Consider the following 16,258-nt stretch of genomic DNA (forward strand, 5'->3'; position numbering starts at 1 on the left):
TGCCGGAAATTGATAGGGATTATTCTGGATTAGTGAGTGATAGCGGAGATGGTAGCTTACCTGCTGTGGAGGCTTGTATAGTATAGTATGTTCACTTGGTTGTACCCAACTACATAATGATCTTGCGCCCGTATTCACAAACATTACTATTAGGTCTCACAGTGCGCGTGGACGCACAGGGTGACACACGAATCAATCACAGAGCTCTATTTAACGCTGTGCGATCGATTTGCTCCTTCACTTAAGCAAGCATCGTTTGTGAATACAGGCGTTGGTGTGTAGGAATTTGTCCGGGAAATCTCGATTATTTTGATATTAATGTTGTAAAGTGAAGATGAATTCGATTTTCTTTTATGACTTCTGTAAGCCTCAGAAATAGAGTGGTAAATCAATTAGATAATTTTGTCCATGGATGGGTATGTGTAAGTTATTGTTGTACCTATATTAAGATGATATTAAAATTTTTGCAATATCTCATAAACAACAATGTTCAACAATGTTTTACGCTTATTCATAATTCATGTAAGTGCTCGTATGTAAATATTATAAAAGTCGCTTAATTCTTTCAAAAGCTCCAGTCATTAAACGCTGTCCTATTTATATAGAAAAACAGGAAGGGGAAATGTACATTTTTTCCAAAACAATGGCGTATATTTCCCACAAAACAGACATTCGGGGAGGGTTTAGCCATCAAAATTTAATTAAAACATTGTCCTCGCTCGAAGCAAAATAGAAAATGACAAAGCGGAAGAATCCAACAATAGAATCCTCATCTGTCAAACCGATTGCCACAAAAGGATTATTGGGAGGCAAGAGGTGTGGGATTACGTGTACAGATAGAGATTGTGGTAAACGCTATCAGAGCATGATTCTGGATGTAAAAACTTTCATGCTTCTTCTCAGCACTTGCCAAAAGTTGGTCTTGAAGCGCTGGTAGGGTAAGAAGATTATGAGACATGTAGAGGCTCCTTAAGAGTAAAATATTTGACGATTTGTAAGTACTATTTAAATAGTCTATACAAATAAAGAAACTGACTTTAACATCATTGTCTTTTCACACAATGATATTGTGTACCACTTCTGCACGTAAGTGTTCCCAAGAAATCTATAGAGTATGTTGCTGGAGCCTGAGTTCACCGGTACATCAATCAGCAGGGCTAAGATGCGTGCCGCGACATAATCTTATCAACGCATTTTAGCGATTTTTGTCGTCTCAAATTGTCGATAAGATTTTATTGCGACACGCTTCCTAGCTGACCGACGACCTGATAAAGGTAGGAAGGCGTTGGATGCAGGCCGCTACCAACCGTGCGATGTGGAAGTCATTGGGGGAGGCCTATGTTCAGCAGTGGATGTAATATGGCTGAAATGATGACGCTTCCTAGCTTGGCGCGAGGCGTGAAATACAAACTAAGACTTCTGACTACTCGTAACTAGTTCCCTTAACACGTAATGAGTAAAATTTCACCGGCAAATAGCTTACTGAAGAACTGTCAGGTCGAACACCGAATCCTTCTTCGTTCCTTCGCGAACATTCCAATACGTCACTTTGGTACAGCGCTTTTTTAATCTTTTCAGGGTAGGGTTACAAAAAATAGACCAATTCAGTTAGAATTTTTGTTTATACATAAGAAGGAGGGAAGCATACGTGTATGGATTGTAATGGCTAAAAATCTGCGAAAAAATCTCGTCTTGATTTTATCTGTGTTTGTAATCTTCATGATATTGGTTGGATCAGGAATGTACAGACGACAGCGCATAAAGCTTAACACTGTGGCGTCTTAAGTAGTTGTATTAAGAATGATTTTGCAATAGAAATTATAGTGTGATGTGCTACCATCTGTACCTACATACTACAGCGCAACAAACGTGCCATATTGACTCTAACATCGCTATTATTCCTCGCGAACTAAGAGCGACTTTTGCCAATCCAATCGCCAGTACACTTGAAGTGCTTTCGGGTGTATTAAGATAAGTTTTTAAGCTTCCCCCCGCCGGTTTCAAAAGCTTACGACATTTCGAAGACATTAATTTTAATCTTTCAAATCAAGTTACTGAAAGTGACACCAGCTTTCGAGATCGAATCCGATAAAGAAAAAGAACATTTGAAATTATAATTCTGGGAACATTAAAGTAATAAGTTTGATTTTGGATGCTGAGTGACATCTCATAAATTTTAGATGCGAGTAAGTAAGATTTATTATTGAGACTTGAATAAATTTCATTTTTCTGAAGCAAAATCGAATAAAAAATCTAAATAACTTAAATAACGAGTACTCTAAGGCTGAGTTGCACCACCTAACTTGACCGTAACTATGACAATAACCTGTGCTTTTTGTATGGAGTTTGACAGATATTTGACGTTTGTCAAAGTTAAAGTAAGATGGTGCAACCCAGCCTAAGTCTAGTACTTTAACTAATAAGTCTGTGTAGATTTACGTTAATAAACCTACCATTTTTATAAATAAGTAGAGTAAGATAAAAATTGTCTATGCTTGTTTTCAATATTTTTACATGGTCAGATATAGGTTAATGAAAATCACTAAGCCATGGAAAATTCGGTAAGGTCAATAGGTCGGCCTTAAATATTTTTTTTTCAATAGTATTATAGTCTATTGGTGTGGTTGACAAAATAACAAAAACCGCGAAATAAATTGACTGTAACACAGGCCACTTTAACGTTTTAAGTGAATGCGACATGCATCTGAAAAATGGGATTTACACGACACGATTTTTGTTTGTTTCGACCGATTCCCTTAAACCTGCACCACTAATTAGAACAAATGCCTAAGGATATTTTAATAGGTCAGCATAATAAAAGTCCGACATTAATTCACCGTTTTAGAAATTAATGATGATTCCTAATATGATAGAGAAATACATCAGGCATTTAAACAAACTTGAATAAGTGACGAATGTTTTTGTGTGCTAAATGAATTTAAATAGAAAGTATGACAAAAACAATATTGAGAATTTCCAAAATCGTTATTGGAGTAAAGAATTGAAGTACCTAATCTAAGTGTTAAATACAATGAGTAAAATATATTAAATCATAGAAAATAAACCTAAAGTGCGAACACATTGAACGAATAACAATAAATATCATTTAACCATCCAATCCAACTTAACACGTATTTATAAACACAACAAGTCAACCCGTGTAAATCCCATAAGCTGGGGCTAACGCCCGCAGACCCCCTACGAACGGATACCGTCATATCCGTTCCAAAAATAGGGAAACGCAAATAGCTCGCACACGCCCTCTAGTTTTTATTGTATGAACTAACCCCGGGCAAGTGATAGTGCGACATTCCCCTCGATAGTGTCGTGAGGTGTAAATATAGAAAGCATTAAAAACACACGTGCGGTGCTCATCTGTTGAAGAAAGATGTGACTGAACGACGCTTGTTCTTTTTTATTGTGTAGTTACAGGCCAATGACTTGCACTTGTGACTTTATTAATTGTTCCGATTTCTATTTTTGTTTTATTTTTAACAACTTTTTGTTTTCTTTTTCTTTTTTTTTTCGTGAATTTTTCAATATTTTAAATTGTCATTTTTTACTTTCAAGTAGGTACCCTAATAATTTAATTCTTACATTTTTAAATTCTAATGCGTAAAAGCATATTTTTATAGTTTTCAAATCATATTAGTTAAGGAAACTGGCTGAGTGTGTTTATCGGATTTTTGTTTCTTATTAATTTACACTAGAATTAAAATACGTTCTACTTGAACAAAGTACAGTTAATAAGCCCAAATTAGTGTTTATCACAAACAGCGTAAATAAACATTCACTTTGTATAACAACCATCGTTCTTAATTTAATAAATCCATGCTCGTTATTTCGCAAAATACATTTTGAAGACGAGACAGGTTTTAGGAAGCGGAAATACAGCCTTTAAGAGCGTCAAAACGAGTTAATTTCCGAACACAATTCATTTCCGCTGGAACGCCGTCTCTGACGGTCGTCTGTTGTCACAAATAACAGTCTACAGGGTGCTTTATACTGACTTTGATGGATATAATTTAGGTGTCGAGAATTGTACAAGTGTATAGTCGCCAGTACATTGGACTGTTCAATTTTGTTGCAGAATCATACTTACCTACTCACATTTTACTTTTACTTAAGTACCTACGTCATATTTATTATAACTGCCTGATTTCATAGTGTTTAGTTAGATGATCATTTAGGTATTTTCATAAATAAAATTTAATTGTGTATTACCATGCAGTCAATTCATTATTTCTTTTTTATTCAATTTTATTTGGTGTAGCTACGTAAGCTTATTTCTTTTCATAATCAATTTTCACGCTTTTTTTTCTATGTTCAAATCAACCTTAGTCGGTTGACAAAAAAATAATGTTGAAAGATAAGATTCAGACGTTTGAGTGCGAAAATAATAAAAAAACAAAAGAAAGTTATTAAGTATACTTTCGTTAGTATTATGAAATGGTAGCAGAAAGCTAATAATATTTAAAAACATTCCCCAGAAACTAGCTCAAACATATCCCCCACATCCCGTACAGACATGTCGGGCAAATTCAAAATGCGAACGTCCCGTGACGTCACCGGAAGCCGCGCCGGAAGTCGCTTGCCGCCGCCTGCGCCGCGCAAACTTGATCATTCTTCCAATTGGAAGCGGATTCAATGAGGGATGCTTTTTATTTCCTTATTTTCTGAACGTAAATACTTTACAGTTGTGAATATTTACTTTTGAAAAAATGTTGCCGTTTTAGTTAATTAATGTTATAGGTATTCATTTACTTTACTTAGCTTTTTAAGCCAGTATTTTGGAAACTAATTGTAACTGATTTGTGACAGTGAAATAGAATAAGATCAAGTGGCAGTGGGGGCACATAGCTCGAAGAGCTGATGGCCGCTGGGGCAGGAAAGTTCTTGAGTGGCGACCACGAGCCGGAAGACGTAGCGTGGACAGGCCTCCCACTAGGTGGACCGACGATCTGGTGAAGATCGCGGGAGGTGGATGGATGCGAGCGGCGCAGGACCGGTCTTTGTGAAAATCCTTGGGGGAGGCCTTTGTCCAGCAGAGGACGTCTTTCGGCTGAAACGAACGAACGAAATAGAATAAATCACTACATTTTATTATTAATAAAGTCGCTTTCCTGTCTGTCTGTCTGTCCTTATGTATGCTTAAATATTAGAAACTACGCAATGGATTTTGATGCGGTTTTTTTTAATAGATAGTGATTCAAGAAAAAGGTTTTTAAGTAAACCTACTTAGCATCCGTGCGAAGTCGGGGCGGGTTGCTAGTTCTTTTTTAAACCATGTAAGGTGAACTAAAAGTTTCTGAGCCTAAGAAGTTTTCAGTTTAAAAAGCAGGTCGTACCTAAGTCTTGTAAAGTAGTAAAGTAGACATACCTGTCCACTAAAACCTTCACATGAAATCAAGTTCAAAGTTAAAATCTTTTAAGTAGTAAAAAAATCAACAGACTTAGGCTGAGTTGCACCACCTAACTTTGACCGTAACTATAACGATAGCCGGTATTTTTGTATGGAGTTAGACAGATTTTTGACGTTTGTTAAAGTAAGATGGTGTAACCCAGTCTTAGGTACCTTAAAATATAAGTTAGGTACCAGTAAACCCAATTTGCCTCGTTATTCCACGTGGAGTGTAGGTAAAGGAAAAATAAATAAAGAATAGAGCGACATCTATACTTATAATAAATCTGTAGAGAGGTCAATTCTATACATGAAATATATTTTCAAAATAACTATCAGGGTGATTAGAGATCGATACTGATGCCAAAAATGCAATCAGTAAAATTTTTGGCTGTCTGTCTGTCTGTATGTTCCTTATAGAAACAAAAACTACTCAACGGATTTTAACGAAACTTGGTACAATTATTATTCATACTCCTGGGCAGGTTATAGTATACTTAGGAATTCCCACGGGAACGGGAATTAGCGGGACAAAAAATTTGTATGAAAAAATCTAAACCGCGTAAGATAGATGAAGGGGGTAAAACGGGATCCACGCGTACGAAGTCGCGGGCGGCCGCTAGTTATTAAATAACATAGACAAAATATTATTGATATCCTCGCATTCCTCGTGCCTCGTATTGTTTGTCTTTGACAAACATCAAAAACATAAGTCCCAATTTTACGCCTAAGTTGATATTTTATAAACGCCTACGCTACTCAGAGACCGGTAGATGTCATAGCAGAAATATGAACAGAAGGGTATTTTTAAATGAATGAAAAACTAAGGCTGAGTTGCACCACCTAACTTTGACAGTAACTTTAACGATAACCGGTGTATTTTGTATGGGGTTTGACAGATTTTTTACGTTAGTCAAAGTTAAAGTAAGATGGTGCAACCCAGCCTAATTGTATGAAAGACTAATCAGGAATGGCAGAAAGGGATGATTTAGTTTAGTGATCACGATCGTGTCTTCAGTCGTAGACTTTCACTGCCAACATTTTTACCCGACTGCGCCAGAATGAGGGTTATGTTTTTCGAGGGTATGTATGTATGTATATTTCTTTGGCACGGCCTACAGCCTAAACGGCTTGACCGATTTTAGCGTGAGAGATGTCGTTAGATTCGTCTTAATCCTGAGAGTGGCACTGGCTATATTTAAATTGAAAAAAATCGAAATGGCGGATTTTAGGCGCCATAAACCTATTTTATCTACCCATTTTCAGAGTGATTTTAATCTCTCAATAATACAATTCACTCCATCTCATTAGTTACACCATTTTCGTATTATTTTAGTAAATTTTAAAATGTCTCAATATTCATTGCATTATTTCCGAGTTTATAGCATGGTTAATATTATGGTTTATAGTCGGTATTACTGCCTCTACAATATTTGTGGCTATACCAAAAACAGAGTGCCAACAATTAGTCATGGACGAAGAATAAAGGCTCTCCAATTCCAACAATAATACCGAAATTTGAATGCAAAATGTGATTCTAATAAGAATCCCGAATTTACACAACAAAGAAACCATCCTGCGATTTTAATTTTCTATTCTGGTAACATCGATTACGGGCTACTCTTTTCGTGAGATAAAAAAGGAATTTTGGGTTAATCTCATTTTATAATCTGGTTTTGGTGTGGCCTGACGGGGTAAGCCAGGTCATCTGACATGAAGTTATTTTACTTGTTCATTATATTTATTTCAGATATTATTCGCAGAACTGACGGCCGATGGGGCAGCAAGGTTCTGTAGTGGAGGCCGCGGACTGGAAAACGCAGCGTGAGACGTCCACCCACAAGGTGGACCGACGACATCGTAAAGGTAGCAGGAAGGCGCTGGACGCAGGCCGCTATCAACTGGGCAACATGGAAAGTATTGGAGGAGGCCTATGTTCAGCAGAATGGTGATGATGATGATGATGACCATAATGACTCGCATTGTGAAAAAGATCTCAGATCTCATGTAGAGTCAAGCTTTAACTAAACAAAATCCTAACGCGTAAAGTGAGAAACATATTCACTGCAGCGAATATTAGAGGAGTAGATACAGTGTGGGTAGACCTCCCAAATAACTTTGATACGGGCAGCGCAGGACAGATTGTTGTGGAAGCCTTTGTCCAGCTGTGGACATTATTAGTGGACTGGTAGGGTAGAAAGATTATGAGACATGAAGAGGCTCCTTAAGAGCAAAACATTTGACGATTTGTTAGTAATCTATTTAAAAATAGTCTACACAAATAAAAAAATGACTGACTTTTTTGGCTAAAACGAACGAACCTCCCTTTTTATGTCTGTACAAAGTAGCTTCATCATCATCATCATCATTACAACAATAGGACGTCCACTGCTGAACTTAGGCCTCCCCCAATGCTTTCCATGTTGCTCGGTTGGTAGCGGCCTGCGTCCAGCGCTTTCCTGCTACCTTTATGATGTCGTCGGTCCACCTTGTGTTCACAAAGTAGCTTGGTTGTTCTCTATTCCCTGTATTAGGGGACTTTCAGCTGAGTTGTAAAATCGACGCCCTTAGCCGGGGACAGGGCGTCGCCGTTTACCTTCGGATTATAACATTGGCGGATTTATAAGGGCTCCAAATCTATTTGCTTTCAGACTTAGAAAGTCATCGCGTTTTGCAATTACTAACTTTGTAGGCAAAAGATAAAATTAAATCGCAGTTTTGCTGCCCGGGAATTTATTAAAAATTTTCATAGAGGATTATAAAATATTATGTTAAGCTTAAAAAAAAGTTAAATGGAACTTAAGACTATACAGCAACTTAAAAATTTAGGTTCTTATGACAAGATTATAAGAAGGTGATACTCGTATTATGGTGGAGGCTATCTCTACTAAATAAAGAGTTAACTTATTCATGGCAGATCCTAGAGAAAATCTTGATCATATACTGTAATGTAGGTCTTCTTATTATCAAAATAATGAAGGTAATTCAACATTTTAAAATGTATCTGTCATTTTCTACACTGCTCCGTAGCTGACCTACATACATATTTTTCAGTGGCGACAGGTTAAAGGAACTTACGTGTGCATTTACGATGCCTATCGGGAAAATAAAGGAGTTTGATGTGCATAAGGACGATTGGAAACTGTATATCGAACGAGTGGAACAATATTTTGTGGTAAATGAAGTGTCGGACAGATTACAAGTGCCTACGTTAATAACGGTCATGGGGACAGAAAGTTACGAGTTGTTAGTGAACTTGTGTACGCCAGTGAAACCTAAAGATAAAACTTTTGGTGAAATCGTGGACATTATGGAGAAACATTTACAACCAAAACCTAGTGAATTGGCGGAAAGATACAAATTTAGACATCGTACACAAAAAAAGGGCGAGGGTATTTCGGAATACGTAGCAGTGCTGAAAAAAATGTCTAAATCGTGTGACTTCGGCAGCTGGCTTCAAGAAAGTTTACGGGATCAGCTCGTATGTGGTATCAGCAGTGAAAGCATTCGACAACGACTATTCGCAGAGTCCAAACTAGATTTCGCGAAGGCGTACAGTATTGCCGTTAGCATGGAAGCGGCAGAAAAAGACGCGGCCGCAGTAGAAGGTCATAGGTCACCGAGCGAAACCACCGTGGAATGCCAGGCGATGTCGGCGGGAACGAGATGGCGCGGCGCAACGGCGGCGGCCACTCCGGGACGCGACTACGGCGGGTCGGCACGGCAGGGCGGCGGCGGCGCGCAGCGCTTCAGGGGCGCGCGCAGCGACCGCGCCCGGGCCCACCCGGTCGGGTGAGCGGGCGCAGCGAGGCCAATCGTGCGGTGTGTGTGGAGGCTCACATGACGCTTCGAGTTGCAAATTTCGGCGTTACGTCTGTCGTGTTTGTAATCGACCTGGGCATTCGAAACGCATGTGCCCTAAGATAACGGACCAACACTGTTTGCAGACCGACCGTAATGAAGATAGTAGTGAAAGTGACAATAGTGAAGAGGTAATTCTTATAGACTTTAATAAAATAACCTTAAATGATTGCAAACCAATATTAATTTCACTCATAATCGATAATAGGTCAGTTAACATGGAATGTGATACAGGGAGTGCCGTATCTTGCATTAGCCAGGAAATGTATTTTAAAAAATTTAGCCATTTAAAAATAAAACCTTGTAATTTAGTTTTGAGATATTACACGGGGGAAACAGTAAAACCAATCGGAATGTTACAGCCATGTGTAAAGTATAAAAACTGTACAAAAAAATTAGATTTATATGTAATTAAAAATGGCAAAACGGCTTTAGTGGGAAGACAATGGCTCGCTGAATTAAATATTCAGTTGCCCAAATTTGAATATAGTGCCTTGAATGTATTGAGCGGGGAGTCATTGTTGTCCGATCTCAGTTCCAGATTCTGTGACGTGTTTGCGGACGGCCTGGGCCGGTACACGGGCGGGCCGGTGCGCATCCACGTGCGCGAGGGCGCGCGGCCCGTGTTCCTGCGCGCGCGGCCGCTGGCGTACGCGCTGCGCGCGCCGGTGGAGCGCGCGCTGGAACAGCACGTGCGGGACGGCATCCTCACCCCCGTCGAGCGCTCCGACTGGGCGACTCCCATCGTCCCAGTTGTGAAGAAGGACGGTAATATCAGGATTTGCGCCGATTACAAAATAACGTTAAATAAAGTCATAGAAATTGACCGTTATCCATTACCGAGGGTGGAAGACTTATTAGTGCGATTGCATGGGGGTCAGCGCTTTAGTAAAATAGATTTATCCCAAGCGTATGCGCAATTAGAGCTAGATGATTCTAAGAAATACACTGTTATTAACACACATAAGGGCCTATTTGTATACAATCGTTTGGTATACGGCTTAGCGTCGAGTCCGGGCATATTTCAAAGACGGTTAGAGGAAATGTTTGCAGACTTACCTTGTGTGGGGGTATTCTTAGACGATATAATAATAACGGGTAAAACCACAGTCGAGCATACAGATAATTTATTTAAAGTATTTGAGCGTTTGCAAAAATATGGTCTCAGAGTAAAGAAAGAGAAATGTGAGTTTTTCACTGAATCTATTAGCTATCTCGGTCATGTCATAAGCAAGGACGGAGTGCATACTTGTCCAAACAAGATAAAAGCGATTTGTAATACACCTGCACCGTCTAATGTGTCCGAATTGCGATCGTTTATAGGAATGATCATGTACTATGCCAAATTTGTACCCAATGTAAGCACATTACTAGCACCATTATATAATTTACTAAAAATCGGTGTTAAATACGTATGGGGTGAGCAGTGTCAAAGAGCATTCGAGGAGCTCAAGAGTAGGTTGGTCAGCAGCGAAGTGTTGTGCCACTACTCGGCGGAGCTGCCGCTGGTGCTGACGGCGGACGCGAGCAGCGTGGGCGTGGGCGCCGTGCTGGCGCACGCCACGCCGACCGGCGAGCGGCCCGTCGCCTACGCCTCGCGCTCGCTCACGGCCGCGGAGCGCCACTACGCGCAGATCGACAGGGAGGCACTCGCTATAGTATTTGCTGTACGTAAATTTCACCAGTATTTGTATGGAAGGCGCTTTGTACTGAGAACTGATCACAAACCGTTAACTTATATATTGGGAGATAAAGTAGGTATACCGGTGATGGCGGCATCGCGTCTACAACGCTGGGCTGTTCTTCTATCAGGGTATCAGTACGATATTGAATATGTTCCCTCTAAGAAAAATTGCGCCGACGCGTTATCGCGATTACCACCGAAATTAGGTAAACGAAACACGAATAATATTTCCGTTGAAGAAATTACTTATAGTAATTTTGTAGAAAATTTTTTGCCAGTAACTAATGAGGACGTCAGGAAAGCTACCGCCACAGATAAAACACTGGCTAGGGTTAAGGTTTACATTGAGTCTGGTTGGCCATCGTCTTGTCCAGAGGAAACAATTAATCCGTATTTTACAAGACGTAACGAATTATATTTAGACAATGGATGTGTAATGTGGGGATATAGAATGATAATTCCCGAGTCGTTAAAATTAATTGTACTAAAACAACTTCACATTAGTCACATGGGTATTGTCAAAACGAAAGGTTTAGCTAGGAGTTACGTCTGGTGGCCGGGCATCGACCGCGACGTGGAGGAGGCCTGCCGCGCCTGCGACACGTGCGCGCGGGAGGCGGCGGCGCCGGCGCGCGCCTCTCCGAGCCCGTGGCCGTACGCGCCCCAGCCGTGGACACGTCTTCATATCGACTTTTTAGGGCCATATAGAGGGTTGTCGTACTTAGTATTGATCGATTCGAGTTCGAAGTGGCTCGAAGCTTTCGAAATGAAACAGAAAACGGCGGCCAGTGTCATTAAAACGCTTCGAAGTACTTTTGCCCGATTCGGTCTACCTGTTGAACTGGTGTCAGACCAAGGTCCACCGTTCACTAGCCTTGAGTTTGAAGTATTTTTGAAAAATAATGGGATCAGACAATCATTTTCACCCGCTTATCATCCGTCATCAAACGGGGCGGCTGAAAATGCGGTTAAATTGTGCAAGCGGGCAATAAAGAAAGCATTACGAGATAATGTCGATGTTGATGCTGCTCTTCAAACGTTTTTGTTAACATATAGGAATTCCATACATAGTACTACTGGTGAAACTCCCGCTAAATTATTGCAAAAACGTCAATTACGCTCGAGGTTCGACATATTACGCGGTCATTACGATGTAGAAGACCGAGTAAGACGAGCACAAGAGAATCAAATAAAATTTTCAGGGGGTAGGGAGCGAAGTTTCCAAAACGGCGAAACCGTATGGGCCAGGGGTTTTGGAACGCAGGATAAATGGATCAAGGGAAAAATAGTTAACAGTGAAGGGTCGCGTAGGTACGTAGTGGGAAATGGAAATGGTCAATTTAAAAGGCACATAGATCAGATTCGGCGCAGGTCTCGATTATCGGACGTCCCATTCCATGAAGAGCCGGCTGAAAATCGCCAGAAAGGCGTGGAGGGGGATGCCGTCATGGCCGAAGCTGCGGTGGTGGATGGGAATAGAGATACTGTAGTAATAACGCGCGAAGAGGAAAAAGAGGTTGTTCAGTCATCGCAAACTCTTTCCCCGAAACCTGCACCCGCACCTACCGCAGAGTTTGCGGAGCCAGTCGCTTCCCAAACACCCCCGCAGACCGAGTCCAGATACTCTAAAAGAGTGCGCAAACCCGTGGTACGTTGGGGTTTTGAAATAGATTGATAAGTAGTTTACTCATAAAATAATTAAGCTGATCTTTTGTTTATGTATGTTATTGGATATGTTTATATAAATGTAATATGTTTATAGTTATATATATAGTCTATAGTTCCAACCTGTAAAATTCATTTAAATGTGTGTGAGCTCTATTTAGAGTGGAGGTGTAATGTAGGTCTTCTTATTATCAAAATAATGAAGGTAATTCAACATTTTAAAATGTATCTGTCATTTTCTACACTGCTCCGTAGCTGACCTACATACATATTTTTCATATACATTGTCTTACGCCTGAGTTCACAAACATTACTATGAGGTCTCACAGTGTGCGTGGACGCACAGGGAGACACATGAACATCACAGAGCTCTATTAAACGCTATGCGTTCGATACTGCTACTTCACTTAAGCAAGTATCGTTAGTGAATACGGGCGTTAGACGGCTTTTACTTAAAGCCTTTGATTAGTTGATAGATTTCAGTAGTATTCAAATAATTCACAGACAAGTCTTGAAGTTCATGAAGTACCTACACTACAGAATATGGTATGTATCCTGTATTTTCGTGTTTACCTTCCGCCTACACACAAAATAAACTTAAAATGAAAGAGAAGAACAGAGCCAAATATAAAGAAAGCGTGAAGTGGTATGCGCGTACCAAATAAGGCACGTCAGCACATTTTATCCATTCTTGTTGGAAAATAGAATTAATTCCAAAGACATAAGATACCAATGTTTACCTTCATGTGCCGCTCTGTACATCTTCAAACAGCTACCCACGTTTATAAGCGCTATAAAACCAGCCTTAAGGAATATTAAAGCGAACCATTCTTTATTCATTAATTTTATGCCTCATAAAACACGTTTTGTTAGCAAAGAAAACTAAATACTTTGGCTTCCGCAATATTATGAGAGGTTCCTGACCCTGGAGCCTTATTTTATTATTTACTAGCTTTTGCAGAAATTATAAAAGTTTGAGTAGGTAGTTTGAGTTTGCTACTCTCATATTTTTCAGCCAAATTTTAATGACGTCCAATGCTTGACAAAGGCCACACTATCTTGTACATTATAATATTTTAGGCACTCTTTTTTGTGAAAAACAAGGCAGCTATTTGACCGCAATCGCACCTGATGTTAAGTGAGAGTCTGTCTAAGATGGTACATATCTGCCCTGTAAGTGCCTATTCACTCTCGCCTTGAAAAGGCATTATTTGTAAATTGTAAGTTAGTCATAGTTCACAAGACTCTGTTTGTGGGTAAACATAAATTTCCAATCCAAAACTTCTTTCTTTACTTATTTTATCTTTATAGACTCTCACAATTCAACTTTATACCACTATCAGCCAGCTCGTAACCAAGCTTTTCGCAAGCAACTTTTAAATAATATAAGAACTAAATAGAAGCCTGAAGGCGTTTCGTTACTTCCAGAACTGAGAGAACAAACAAAAACAAAATTGTTGTTGTAGGTACTTACTTTTGAATAATTTTATCGCGTATCGGGTACCTGTAACAAAGGTGAAAGTTGTAAAGTTTTGTTTACGGTTCAATGATTTGGAAATTGATAAAAGTGTAGAATATTGTTTTATTGAAGGTTTTGAAGGGTCTAACTCTAAAGATGATTAAGGATGAAGCTGTAACGGGTGCAGTGATAGATTCGAAAACTAATATTAGTTAGGTATAACAATGCTTAACATTTTAGCGTGATTATTTAGGTACATACAAATACGATAAAATTTAATATAGAATAGGGTTTGCAGCGTTGATATGCTATAAAACATAGCACGGTGACGGCTCGTAGCTCTTAGATTTTGACGTCATTTTCTTTCCAAAATAAAGTCACTATTGAAATATTACCTTTAATAAAGCCTATCTCATGGTTAGAAAATTATAAATAACTCGAAAAAATCAAACTGCTTAAGGCGGGAATTTTCCATTTCATGGTGTGTTGTTAGGTCATTGAAAATTATTGTCAATCAGCAAGGATTTTGATGGAATCGATTATTCCAAAACCCTTTACTTAACATAAACGCAAAGCTTATCGAAAATTCTGCATAATCGACACTTAAAATCAAATTGGGGTCAGCCCTTCATTTATTGGAATGCAAATTTCCTGAATAAAGGACTTCATAAATTGAAATTCTACAATCGCTTTCGCGTTTTTCCTCTTTGTATTTCACGGTAGAAATGTACAGACAAACAATACGTTTTCGTTGCAAAAACGTCACTATTACAACGATTTAAGATGCTATCATCTTGACGTTGTCTGCACAGTCAGACGTACCTACACGTACGGTGTGTCGTATTAAAAAGTACAGTCAGAGACGCACGTATCAGATTTACGCGTTCCCACTTGATTTCCAATCGAGATAGGTCCAAATCGGGATGCTTCCTTTTGTACAAATGTACACACGTGAGGCAATGTCACGTAAGATTAAAGCATTCTTTTTTAAAACCGTATTTTTTGTTTGTTTTACGAATGTCACAATTTTTTTGCGCGTGTGACTGCGATGGCATAGTATTAAATGTACTAATAGGTAAAGTTATGATCAAAGCGGTTTATAAAATTAATTGCAAGGATGATTTTGAAACCATGTAACATTGACAAGTTACGGAATTTAAAGAGCTTTTGTCAACGACAGATTCGAACAAAACCGAGGGCGTACTTTAGTATACTACTCAAGTAAATAAAATGCTTCTCCTACACATTTGTTTCATAATCCCAACGTACTTACTGAATACTTAATATACCTACTTAATTTCATAATTCACTTTGTAATTATCTTTGCTTCTTCCATAAAGCATTTATTACTACCGTATCCAGTTAATTCGGTAGAAAAACATAAATTCACATTTTGCAAGTCTGGATAATATATTGAGTTTAAATTTTTTTGACGATGAACATATTTTTGACTCATGCACGTACATTTCAGCACACTACTTTCATTGTTTTAATGAATTTTCATTAATGAAATAATACACGGGAAAAATTTCTTTATAGCTCGCAGCGCTTTTGAACAATTCCGTTCCAATATAAATGTTTTAACATTATTTTATTTCTCGTGAACGTTTTTTGTCAATTGGCAAGGAATATTAAATTTCACTTTTTGATCAATCAAATTTATTGTTTGACTTTCATTAAGAGTGAAGTTTAAAGACCATTAAAAAAATACATAGAATGGGTATTTTACGTAAATAAGGTAAGTCTAAATAATAATAAAGGTTTAAATTACTACAAAAGATGTTTATTCTTTCGTATCAATATTAGAAAGCTAAATTGTAATTAGCCAATCCAATTTTATAAAAAAAGAAATGACAGACGTATTCCACTTAGAGCACCTATCGATATTTCGTGGATTTTTATATCTATAGATGCTAAGTGGAATAGGCCAGGTTCTGTTCGCGCGAGGGCTATTTGGGCGGGTGCTCAAAGTGAATACGTCAAAAGACAGTCAACTAAATTAGACGTAAGTAAATTAAAACAAAATACGAGTAGGTAATTACTGAAAGTACACAACGTTTGAGGTAAGTAATGGTTTCGAACAACTATTTATAGAATCCCTTTAAATAAACTCACATGGAACTAGTGATGTTGTGAGTTCGTTGACTTGACTATCAAGAGAAAAAGAAAGAAAAGAAATTTTGTAAAG

General features: G+C 38.7%; 1 protein-coding gene across 1 annotated transcript in view; it reads right to left on the reverse strand.

Moving 5' to 3' along the window:
- Window positions 1-16,258, reverse strand: part of LOC135076066 (protein TANC2) — a 346,968-nt gene that overhangs the window by 256,671 nt on the left and 74,039 nt on the right. Inside the window, exon 3 of the mRNA XM_063970523.1 lies at window positions 14,086-14,115. The gene's annotated coding sequence lies outside the window, so the exon portion shown is untranslated. The remainder of the gene's footprint in view (window positions 1-14,085; window positions 14,116-16,258) is intronic.

This window comes from Ostrinia nubilalis, chromosome 11, assembly GCF_963855985.1.
Source record: "Ostrinia nubilalis chromosome 11, ilOstNubi1.1, whole genome shotgun sequence".
Classification (NCBI taxonomy): domain Eukaryota; kingdom Metazoa; phylum Arthropoda; class Insecta; order Lepidoptera; family Crambidae; genus Ostrinia; species Ostrinia nubilalis.